This window comes from Danio rerio, chromosome 3, assembly GCF_049306965.1.
Source record: "Danio rerio strain Tuebingen ecotype United States chromosome 3, GRCz12tu, whole genome shotgun sequence".
Lineage (NCBI taxonomy): Eukaryota > Metazoa > Chordata > Actinopteri > Cypriniformes > Danionidae > Danio > Danio rerio.
The window spans coordinates 40,523,390-40,537,317 of NC_133178.1; positions in this window are offsets into that span (position 1 = coordinate 40,523,390).

The window sequence follows — 13,928 nt, forward strand, 5'->3', positions numbered from 1 at the left end:
GCCTTTCAATAGTATCTGGATGCAGCCTTTATGATGCCGGCTGAGATTACATCACTCAGCGATTATTCTCTACCGTAATGTCTAAAGTGATGACAAAACAGGTTATTTTGCTGACATTTTAAGATCAAGATTTTAAGATCTTTTTAGGATCAATCTACAGTGATTTACCAGTATTTCCCTGTCGCAGTCGGGTGATCACAATAACTAACCCAGAAAAAGACAGAGCATAGCAAACACTAACTGTGTTTCTGTGGTATGAATACAGGACTACAAAATACAAAGAAATTGACTCAGAATGTCGCTTACCTGATTTGTAATGATTTGTTCTGCTGTAGTTTGAAATTTATACTGAGAAAAACTGTTTTTCTCCCCTATGGACTCTCTGTCGCCATCTTGTGGTGGCAAGTCAAGCGTCACTTTCTTTGGTCTGCTCAGACAGGCGTCGGCTGTCGTCGACCACCAATGCACTGAATCTGATGCTCCGAGATTCTAAGCATTTAAAATAAGCACTGTCCTTTTATATATATATATATATATATATATATATATATATATATATATATATATATATATATATATATATATATATATATATATATATATATATATATACAGGGGCGTAGATTTAGGGTGGACGGTGGGGACGTGTCCCCACCAATATCCACAAACTACCGAAATGTCCCCACCAATAATTTAATTCACTTAAAACATCGCGCTGTCAGTATAAACATAGACATGCCGAAAGGGTTAAATCACGTTCTCTCCTCGAGTCGCAGAGCCCCCAAACACATATGAACATTGTGATTGGCTGTGCCTTTCCCTGCTGTAAAGCGAGTGGCTGCTTTCAGATCATAGTTTCAGATACAAACAAGCGCCAAAACAACTGCGCGGGGGGAATTTCCCGATGTGTGAGGTATGTGGCACGCACAAGTGAGGATGGAGGTAGCAAAAAATGGTAGACATAAGAGCTTTTTTCAACGAAAAGTGTGAGTCACATGTAAACAATATTCCCTGAAAAATAACTGCAGAATAAACACCTACATGTAAACGTATGACCCTGCCAGTTCTCCTAATCTCTTAGAGTAACATCTCCAATTTTGGTTGAAACAATTTGTCAGAAAAACTATAGCCTGTACTCCATCTTTTAATAATACTATGAGACATGTTTAATTTGTACGAAAAATGAACGAAAGTCTTTATTAAACTCTCTCTTTATCAGTTAATAAACATTATTTTAACATGACACTTACAGGCCTGTAGCCAGCTTATTGAAAGGGGTTATTTGTTTTCTGAAAAACGGAACCTTTTTGCAGGTATTCACCTGATTTTCTTTTTAATTAAGGTATAAATATGACATTTTAGTGACATATTAAGAACTATTTTTTTGCTGGATAATCTTGTTGGATAGTTATTACAGCTACTATTTTTGATGTACCAAAACTATTTCCTACCATTTTGTCAAATTGCTTTATTTACACATTTAAACTGTAAGTTTTATTACAGTTTTATAAATAATAAAAATACTTTGAACTATAAATTAGGACTTTAAATTCTTAGAATAAAGAAATGAAGTACAGTACAGATGCCAAAACCTCTAAATGCTATGTAAAATGAGCATTTTTCTCAGCCTTGTATATTTATGTTCAGTTATTTCACTTTAAAGGCAATTAAAAGAACGTATCTGTCACTATAAAAGTAAAATCACTGAGTCCACACACTGGAGTTGGAGAAAAATGCTAATTTTAGAAGAAAATATTAAATGGCATTTAGAGGTTTTTTGCATCTAAACTCTTCAAATATGTAAATATACTTATTTTTAAAATACAATTTTTTATCATAATTTTCTTTGGGAAATCTGTTAAAACTTGATTTAAATTAAAAACTGAAGCCTATAGGCAAATAACAAACTGGCCGGCGCATTCAACCTTCCTCAGTGAGAATTTGTCCATTTGAATAATAAGATAAATTCAAACATAATAATAATAATCCAACTTTTGGTCTTTTAAACCACCTGACCCCTCTTAGCTATACGCATGACTATTTAATTTAACTTAATAAATTGTGAGAGGATTACTTAATAATACATTTTAATAGCAGTTAAATAATAAATAGCGATATATAAAAAAAATAAAAAATAAAAATTATATATATATATATATATATATATATATATATATATATAAACAATATTCATTCTTGGCGGGGGTGACTCGTCCCCAGTCCCCACCAAAGTCAAGCGCAAACCTACGCCCTTGTATATATATATATATATATATATATATATATATATATATATATATATATATATATATATATATATATATATATATATATTACAAGCAGTGTGATCATGTTAATTACTATTTCTGAATATGAAATATGACTTGAAGAAGAGACATCATCCTTGGCATTAAGAAACCAACAAAACTTGCCCCCAATGCTTTTGATTAATATTTGTCAAAGGCTTTATAAGACATGGCTGAAACACATTGTCAATTCTACAGCGCTTGCTCATCTTGCATTAATATATAACCTTGACTAATAATTATGAGCACCATTATTAACTTTGAGACCCGGAAACTCCTCTCCTCAGCTCATGAAAAACAATATGCCTTCATCTGCTGTTGCAGAATGCAAATATTGCCTATTCATATCAGCTCTCGTTGTTATACACTTGACAGAGGGAATAATAAACGTGAACTTTTGCTCTTGTCCAAGTTTTTATACACTTGTAAAATTATCTGTTTCTTTTGACACTTCTTGACAATGCCTTCTGATCAAGTTACATGTGTAGGAGTTTTTTGTACAGTTTGCACTGGTTTTCCCGACCCACGTTACATGATTTTGGAGTTCCACTGTATTCATCAGCTTTTTGCTATTTTAATCACAGAAACACAACACTGATTTTTGATAGCTTCACATGGGGGCTTTAGTTTATGTTTTTGTTCTTTGACAAAGAATTGTATCGTTTTTGTTTGAGATTTTATAAACACAATGTTATTAACCTGATTTGAGCTTGGCCTACATGCTGAAAAAGAATCATTAAAAGGCACAATTCCCCATTTAAATCATACAAGTTTGTTAATTTAATAACTGTTAGAGCGTTCAAAAGGTGACTTTATTCTATAGCAGAACAATAAAGATTGATTAAAAATGAAACCTGGTGCGTAAATGAAATAACTAAAACCAACAGCTACAGTCACTTTGAGAGTCAACAATGCACATGTAGGCAAATTAAAATTAACACCTGTGGCTACTGATGATACATTCAAGTCTTGTAAAATGAAATAAGTTGGCTGTTTAATCCGCTGTGGCGACCCCAGATTAATAAAGGGACTAAGAAAATGAATGAATGAATGAATGAAGATAACTTATGCACAAAATATCAACCAGATGCCTTTTAAAGAGTTAAAACAGTTGAGGAGGGTGCTTCAGCCCAATTAGGTTTCACTGTGGGAGGGACTAGTATGAATATTTAATTTAAATAGTGTCAAATAAAAAATATCTTGTGATTTTTAACATGAAATACAAAAAAAAAGGTACGCCTAGTAAAATAATTTATATTCAACCAAATGGTGCGTAAATTAGATAACGACAATCTGTCACATTATCTTGGAGCCCTAATAGGCTGAATGTGTCTGTGGCCTCGTCTTACATTGACGTATTCATATTAATTTCCCCGATAACAATTGTGGGATAGCTTGTATGAGCAGCTTAAACGTGAGTGAATGACTTCAAAAGTGAGGAGGATGATTCATCTCTCCTCTGTTCATCAGAATAACGTCCCGCTTAAGTTTCATATCCTCTCGTTAGATAAATCAATTGTATTTAAGTAATGCGATAATAGAGAACCGCCGGCCTTTACCCGCATACTGTGTGAGTAGATTATAACAATGAATGGGATGAGGGCATGTCTGGCTTTTGTGAGGCTAAAATCACATTAGGAGTGAAGGACATGACCTTCTCCTAGCTCACTCTATCTGGACTAATGCACTAAAAATGCCAGTGGATGTATAAGAAGGCTTCTCTGATTAAGCTGCACTCAGATCAAGATGATCCTTGAAAAGAAATGTTTCTACTAAAAAAAACTCAGATTTCTCTTTTTTTTACTTAACTTTTGTCTTACTGTCAAAAAGTTACTCTGTATGCTTTCTTCTACAGTTTTTTAATAGCAACTTGAATAGGATATTGGCTATAGTGAAGATCAATATAGAACAATATGCACGTGGGTATGCAATGCTTGGGTGTCATTTTATTTTGATGATCATATTGCACGTTTTGTTGAGTTTAAATTACATTGGAACTACATGCCAACAAATTCTCAGAATTATCAGACTGACTGCTCAATATCTGCTGACACTGCTCAACTAACATTTAAAGGTGTTGTAAGTTTTTGAGTCTTTTAAATCATAGAATTACAATAATATATTTGCACAGATATTTAAGAAACAGGCTAAATGAACATATTTATGTATCTAAAAAGCTATAAATGTTAGTTGTTCTCTTTTTAAAATGTACCATCCATGCTGGAATGCCTGTCTTTGTTTTACCAGGGGCGGATTTAGGGATTTGGGGGCCCGCAGTTCTAGCCATGAGGCCCAACAGTCCTAAAATGAAACCATTTGTAGTTTTATACATTTTTAAATTGTATTTATTTTTTGTGTGTATATATATATATATATATATAAGTCAGAAAGTCTGAATTATTAGGCCCCCTGAATTATTTGCCCCCCTTTTAGCCAAAATAAAACAAATAAGACTTTCTCCTGAAGAAAAAAAAGTATTATCAGACACACTGAAAATGTCCTTGCTCTGTTAAACATCATTTGGGAAATATTTAAAAAAGCAAAAATCAGAGAAGAAGCTAATAATTCTGACTTCAACTGTATACTTGAATCTCCTTTTCCATGTTTTATCTCAATAAATTCTCAACGTTTTAAATTTAAGCATTTAAATTTCAGCAGGACCACTCCATGATTGGGGTGTAAGACAAATCTGCGTGTATATATATTATAATTATGTTAAAATTTTATCTGTTAGACCCTCACCATACACTATCAGAAATAAAGATATGTGTGCTGTCACTGGGTTGGCACCTTTTCAAAAGGTACACATTTGCACTTGAAAGGTCCATACCTCAAAAGTATATAATTAGTACTTACAAATTTTAAGAGGAACACTTTTGTACTTTTTAGGTACTAATATGTACCCTTGAGGTATTGATTTGGATCTTTTAGGTGCAAATCCTACCTTTATTTCTGAGAGTGTGCAAAATGTGATAGAAAATGATGTTATGTGTATAATTTAATTTATAATTTATATATTTTTAATTTATATAATTTATGTGTAATCTAGGTATTTAATGGAGCCCTCTAAATTTCCTGGGGCTGTAAGCGGCTGCTTACTTTGCTTATTGGTTAAATCCATGCCTGTCTATAACCCACCCACTGTCAGTTTACCCAGTTATATTTCAGCACCATGAGTTGCCTTGGTGGAAAACGCGCCCTCTGGAGGACATCAGAATCCTCCAAAAAGAGATTCAGATTCAGAAAAAAAAATCCACTTTTAGTGAATTTTAATTCGCAAAAAGTTTAAATATTACAATTGTAAATATTAGCTGAGCTGGTTACATTGTAACACTGTCTTTCAACGAGCACGGGACTCCATCAACAAGCAGTTTGGCTATCTGCACAAGAATAGTGCACAGAATAGTGCACTTAATGCACGCCAACTGAATGGAAAGATTTATAATCTAATTAATACATATTAAAAGTAAATGCTGAGTGACTGGTATTTATTGGTTGAGTCACAATTCATAGCCTATATGTTTATTTTATTTTCAAGATCTGAGGTCAGAGTTCAAACAATAGCCTATAAATGTTTATTTAGTTTTTTAAAATCTGAGGTTAACTATTTGCTGCTGCTTTCACTTGCCACATGCCATAATAACTCCCAAATAAAATGGTATTCAAACTCACATTTGAAGCATTTAACACTGAATTAAGCAAAATCAGTGCCTGAATATGCAGAAAAATTGAGAAATTGAAACCATTTCTAAAATAAGACATTTTAGGTAATGGAAACAAACATCTTTTAATATGGAAACTAGATATATTATCGTGTCATTGCTTGTAGCCAGGATAAAGTGTGCTCGATAGTCAGGCACATTCTGGCTCCTAAATATGCCTGATTACTTCCTAATCTTGTAATATGCATTTGCGTGGAGTCCTTGAAGGAATGACTGGGGGAAAAAAGTGTTTTGATCTTGGAGTGCAATACCTAGTTCAACCACTGGGTGTCAGTCTTTCACACTGCACCTTTAACTCACTATAAGACACTGCAGGTACAAGTTAATTTACATTAATCCGATTTATAACCCCAACCTTAAAATCTACTCATACTCTAATAAGAATTTGTTTACATGCAATGTTACTAAAATATAATACAATAGCTGCGTCCCAAATGGCACACTATACACTATGCACTCATGCACTATGTACTTATGCACTTACACTCTCAACAGGATAGTACATGTATGTAGTGTCGTCCCAAATGGCACACTAATGTTTTTTTACTAAACGGAAATTCAAACCGTTTCCCTGATGACGTTTGACAGTTGCCAAATCAGTGAAATAAATGACCGAATTATCAAATAATACCTATCGTGAGTATTGCCGCATTCACCATCGGGAGGCAATATAATCACTCTAGTAGGAGAATTTTGCTCTCTCCATCCAAAATAAATAAAGTTATCCAACATGTGCGTCCGATAGCTCCGCCTCTTCCGCTACGTAAGCAAACCTGCGGTCGTTGAGTGCGTGAAGTGTCCATCATTACACACTTCATTTTAGCGACTGAATGAGTGCATCATCCGGGTAATTAAAGTGCACTTATTATTTTAAGAGTTTTCAGTGTGAACACACTACTTACACTATTTATACTACAAAATGGCGTAGAATAGTGCATAAGTATGCGATTTGGGACGCAGCTAATGTGTTAAAGGACCATGGAAATAAAGTAATACGAACAGTGTTTTACAAAACTACCAACAGTTGAAAAAACAAACAATGGACCAGTCTCATAATTTTTCCTCCTCGTTTGAAGGTCATGAAAACACTATTTTGGAGTTTTTCCTTATGAGCAAACTGAAAGAGTATTGCCTGTAATAAAATGTAATAATCTAATCTAATATCTTTTGACCCATAACAAAAAGATAAAAAACACAGTACTGGGTTAGGCAGGAAGAGCATCCGCTGCGTAAAACAAGTTGGCAGTTCATTCCGCTGTGGCACCCCGGATTAATAAAGGGACTAAGCCAAAATTAATGACAATAAGATAATTAAAATTCATTTATTGATTAATTTATTTTCTTATGGCTTAGCCCTGTTATTCATCATAGGTCGCCACAGTAGGATGAACCGCCAACTTATCCAGCATATGTTTTACACAGCAGATGCTCTTCTAGCTGCAACCCAGTACTGGGAAACATAATTCATTCATTCATCCATTCATTTTTTTTTGTCAGCTTAGTCCCTTTATTAATCTGGGGTCGCCACAGCAGAATGAACCGCCAACTTATCCAGCAAGTTTTTTACACAGTGGATGCCCTTCCAGCCGCAACCCATCTCTGGGAAAGTAAACATAATTAAAATTAATATAATAAAATAACAATTATAATATAGCCATTTACAAAAATACGTTGAAATATGGTGAATTTGGAAAGCAAAAATTTTTTTCAACTGCACATTATTGCAAATATTTAATCAGCCAATCACACAAGCAAGGGCGTTTCGGTATGCCGATGTGATCATCTTTTTCATCCATTTTTCATCATGGCTTCACACTATTGCATCATCAAAATCTGTACATATTTCCAGCAATGGTAAAAGTTAAAGATGTATGACGAGTCTAAAACAGCGAGTTTGTCAACCAAGTCACGTTCCTGAATCTTTCCCATATATATGGCTCTAATGAGCACACAGCCCATGTCACATCTCTCCCTATCACCCCTTCAGTCTCATTTCTGCACAAGAGGCAAACACAATGCTTTCCAGCACGTCAATAACTAGACCATTTGTTACCATTTTCAGGCTCATTGTTGCTTTGAAAAACGGAAATAGATTCATGGTCAAACCGAAGTTATTAATGGACTTGACAGAGCAGCGCTGGCAGATGAAAATGAGAATCAGAGACTGAAAATGAAAATTGCTTTCAGAAACTTCATAAGGCTTTCCCCATTGATAGGTGACTTTCTTTCAGCTCTGTGATTAGACGCATTACCTAAATGTGCACTGGGCCTAATCAGATATTTACAGAGACCCCAGGATGCCAGGATGTACATTAATTCATTTTGCCGGTGTTTGTGGAAATTAATCTTTCGATCAGACTCGGCATTAGCTTTGATTACATTAATAATTTATAATCGACCAACAGGGACTTAGCATGAAACAAGGCCAGGAGAAGAAGTTGACCGAAAACGAGGCTTCAGAGACGTTGCATCGAGGCTGATGTTCATCGATTTATCCACTTCTAAGGAAATTGATGGACTCGTTTAGAACCAGGGTCCATTATGGCTCCCAGTAATGGGGATTTTTTTTTTTTTTTAAACAATTTATTATTTTAAAGTTATGATCAAAACAAATATGATTACCCCTTAATCCCTTGATATTTGGAAAGCAGTAATAGTTTCGCCTCCTAAATGTGCTCTCACCATTTGAATTTACCAAGGACAGCCTCATCGTTTTATGGAGAAAGCACGAATTTCACATCTTGCACTGCTCTAATGGCAAAAATCTATTTGTAACTATGAAAAGATTAACCCCCTTATACATGCCTTCTAAAACTGTGAGCTTTTTAAAGCTTTATAGCATTTTGTGAATTTCTAGCTTTTGTGTCTCTACAATATTTTAAAATATTGTTAGCCTACATTTATTTTGAAGATATTAATAAAGTATACTTAGGTTTAATGTAATCATCATATTATAAAACATGATGTGTTTTTTACTTCTTATGCAAACAACTTATAAGCTTAAAATTAGTTGAAACAACGCAAGTTTAATCAGTATGTGAGCTGAGTAGTATATCCGAGTCATAAGCTGCGTCCCAAATCGCATACTTATGCACTATATTACACCATTTTGAAGAATAAATAGTTTAAGCAGTGTGTTTACACTGAAAACTCAGTAAACAATTATAAAAAAAAAAAATAAATAAGTGCACTTTAATAACCCGGATGATGAACTCATTCAGCCGGTAAAATGAAGTGCGGAATGATGGACACTTCACGCACTTAAGCCTGATTTATACTTCTGCGTCAGGTGACCGGCGTAACCCACGGCGCAGGCAACGTGCGCAGCTGTGCATTTATACTTCTGCGCGCTGTCTCCGTCGGTCTGCATTAACACTTCCGAAACGCTAGTTGGCAGTGAGGTGTAAATGTTCCTCTGTGTCGAGTTTCTTTGCTGCTTTTTTGCTTTCCCTGAACACTTCCGGGATGTACACGTGGCTCAAACTCGCTCGTTTTGAGGCAGGAACGGGCGGACGTGCAAAAACTTTAACTATGAGGTAAACACAACACAAAACTTTCTATCCGGAGCTCCTTCACGGGACTCTATACTTGTAAACAATCGCTCGCGCCATTCGCGCGGCTCTCAGTCCCGCCCAGACTCAGCGCTACCAAGCCAACCAATCACAGAGCTTACGCTACGTGTCGTTGCGACGTGTAGTTACATTTTTTGAGAGGTGCACGTCAGTGACGGCGACGGCCACGGCAAAGGGCTATGCGTCAGCGCCGTAGCATACGCCGGCGTTTGACGAAGAAGTATAAATCAGCCTTTTACAGTCGCAGCTTTGCTCACGTAGCGGAAGGGGGAAGAGCTATTGGGTATACATTTTGGATAACTTTATTTTAGATTGTGAAAGGGAAATTCTCATACGATATTGATTATAGCACCTCCCGATGGTGAATGCGGTTATACTCACTGCAGGTATTATTTGATTCTTCTGTCATTTATTTCACTGATATGGAGACCGTCAAATGTCATCAGGGAATCGGTTTGAATTTCCGTTTAGTAAAAAAACATTAGTGCTCCATTTGGAATGAAACTACATACATATACTATGCGGTTAAGTGTGTAAGTGCATAAGTACATTGAGCATGAGAGCATAGTGTATAGTATGCCATTTGAGACGCAGCTGTAGAATTTGAAAATCAGTAAGAGAGAAGTACCCGGATGACTTACTACTGCCGGCGAGATTCTAAAGTGCGCATCCCATGGATGAATGAGAAAATTCATGAATGGGAGTGAAGCGACGCAAGTGATGCAGGTAGGTCACGTGACTATAACAAAATGGCAGATGTAGTTCATCCGAATTCCATTTATATTTTTCACATTCATACTATATAAATAGGTACTTTTCTAATAGCCGAATAGTAAGTTTAAATTCAAAAGCATTACCTACTGAATAGTTGGCGGTTTCAGATGCAGCTGATGTCTTTTAACCCAACCAACCAAAAAAAAAAAAAAAAAAAATGGATAGCTAGCTAGATAGATAGATACACTGCAAAAAATGATGTCTGCAAAATCATTGCAAACTATTTATATTTGTTGAATTTAAACAAATTAAACTTAGTTGTTTTCAGCTTAATTTGTTTGTTTAAATTTGGCCTAAATAAATAGTTTAACTTGAAATTTTGTCAATTTAAGGAATAATCTTTAAATATTTTTTTGTCAATGTAGCTAGCTAGCTAGATAAAGTAACAGAGACGCTGGCAACCGAGTTGAGGATCCACGTGTTCTTTATTAATAAGAGTAGTCAGGCAGGCATCAGTCATTCACAGGTGCAAACAGGTACAGACAAATTAATCCAGAAGCATAGTCAGGAAACAGGCAGATGGTCGATGCAGGCAGCAGACACGTAAACAATAGAACAAGGCAAGGATAAAGGCTGCAGTCACACTGCTCTTTTATCCCCATAGACTCCTATTCATACGCATGTGAATGCGTCAGACCAGAAACACAAGCTCGTGCGACAAGTTGTATGACTTGTTGTATGAGTTGTGTGACAGGTTGTATGACAAGTTGTATGCTGCGTTGGAAAGTTCAACCTTGGTGAACTCTGACCTGCGAATCACATCACATGATTGCATGAGACCAAATGAGGATCAAAACATGACCTCGCTGGACAGAAATTTAAAACATGGACCTATCGCTCAATTTTTCTAATTTCAAATCATCTTGTTTAATCCCGCCCTTTTTGACAGCGTTGTGCAACAGAATTTCACACACACACAAATTCTAGTGTGACCGCAGCACAACACATGGAGAGACTAGACCAGAAAACACTTCACAAAGTTACAGGGTTAATAACAACAATATTTAGCAAAGTTTGCTATATATATAGTCTGTGTAATCAGGTCTTGAGCATCTACCAGTTGCCTGCATGTAATGAAAGCAGAACTGATAGATAGATAGATGATAGATAGATAGATAGATAGATAGATAGATAGATAGATAGATAGATAGATAGATAGATAGATAGATAGATAGATAGATAGATAGATAGATATTTCATGTTCGATAACAAATATCACAGAAACCGTGAACGGTAACAAAAACCTACTCAAAAATTGCAGTGAACAGCATAAAAATATATTAGAACGTAACTAAATGTATTACATAAAAACATCATATTTAAGAATTAATTGGCTATTTTCTCTTTACCACATTGTTTTGACACGAGTGTCACATTCAAATTTGGAACTAAATGGCCACTACATTTATTGGATAACTATTTTGCATATAAGAATAATACATGGGAGTCATTTTGCATAATAAATATGTAAACTCCCAGTACAAATCAAATGCTCTGTAACAGAAAAAAGATCTTTATTTTCAGTCTCTGGAAGGCTTGTGTCTTTGCTAAAACTGAATTGAATCTGCAGTAAAATGAAGAGAACTGAGAACAACAATGAATTGCTGATGCAATCTGGTACACTATTTTCTAAAGCTACACAGTGTCGAGATCGAACACAAGCATGATGTGTATCCTGCGCTTTGTTTGTGTTGAAAGGGAGTTTCCTCCTTTACCCAAGCAGTCCAAGCCTTTGCATGTTGGCAGATCTCCTGAAGAAAGTTGTCTTCTGATTTTACAAGTATTTTACACACTTGTTGTTAGTGGGAAAACACTGCTTGCTTGATACTTCTTTGACCAGTGAGAGAGACAAAGTGTATTTAAACCTACCTGCAGCTTTCGGTCACATAAAAAGTTCTGTAAGTACTTTTCAGCAGGCATACAACGTCATAATATGATAATATTAGGTTGGATTTAAGTTGTGTCATCGAGTGACCAAAAGTCAATGTCTAGCAAGCGTCTAAGGACAACATTATTTTGATATCCAAAAATGACATTGATATTTGGTTGATTTCAGGTTGTGTTGGAAAGCTGCAAAATTCAATGTCCAGCCAACATCTTAAACCAACCTCATATAGACAAAAAAACTTACATTTATTTGTCAGGTAAAGCAATCAAAATCCATCGTCTGAAAGACATCATGGTGGTAACCTCCACACAACATCAAGCGGTAACACCATTAGACATTGTTATTTGATTGTTTTTAGGTTATGTTGGAAAGTGACCAAAATCCAACCTCTGTCTGACATTTGACATTAACGTTGAGCTTCTGACGTCAACCCAGTTTTCATATTTTTCCACCCAGAATGCAACGTCCCCACAACGTTGGGATACAACATCAATCTGATGTCATGTGACATCCTACCTGCAGGTTTAGTTCAGTAGTTCTCAGCCATGTTCCTGGAGCCTCCAACGCTACATGTTTTGCAACACTGTAAAATATTACCTTAAATTTACAGTAAATGACTGGCTAATAATTGCATTAGTAAGGTACTGTATGTAAATTCATAGTAAATTACTGTAAGGTACTTCATAATAATTGTGTAAATATTCCTAAATATAAAAAAGTGCCTGTACTAGCATAAACGTTAGTGTATTACTTTCTATGTTAAATAAATATTATTAGTGTTTGAATTCCTATAACTAACGTGCAAAATGTAAAGCCATTTTTACAGTGATTTGCTGTAATCTGGATGCCAGTCTTAATTTCACAATAAAATTCTGAAAACATAAAATTGAACAGTTAAATCTTGTATAGTGACCCTAATGTAATTTACTGTGAAAATTACAGTTAACATGCCTTGGAAATCTGGGAATTTAATATTGTGAAGGTTTCAAAATTATCAAATGGTTCAATAAATATTTCCATCGTTCAAAAGTTAGTTTTAGTGGGGGAAGATTTTTATAGATATTTTCCACACAGATAAGTTTTTTTATTCGATTTTGTTTAAAACTATTCACACTATATGGGTTCTTTGCAGAAGGCAAAGTGATATGATGTGGATTTTCATAAACAAACAAACTCAGGAACATTGTATTCATTGTGTACACATCAGAGTGCAAAGGGTGGCAAAAGAAGAGACAGGATGTAGCAAAGTTATGTAATTTATACAATAAGTGACAAAATTCTCCAGAAGCTCTTGTTGTTGGTTGAATTAAAAACGCAGATTTCTAATCTTAGAGAGTTAAATAATGGTTAAATAAAAATAGGCTAAAATTAAAAATGATTATCAATGATTATCTTTGTGTTCAACAGAAGATAAAAGCACCATTTAGCCTTGAATGAACTTGCAGGTGAGTGCGTTTTATTTCCCAGTGAACTATCCCTTTAACATGTCATAGAACAAATGGAACGCGAGAAAAATGTTAAGAATGCTGCAATACAACAAGAAATGCGGTGTTTAGATAAGTCCCATTGTTCGGTTTCCATTCAACAGTGACACACTCTGAAAGACGATTTATATTTTCCTTCAGACAAACTTGTGAACGAGTTTCATCAATCAAATTAAAACTAC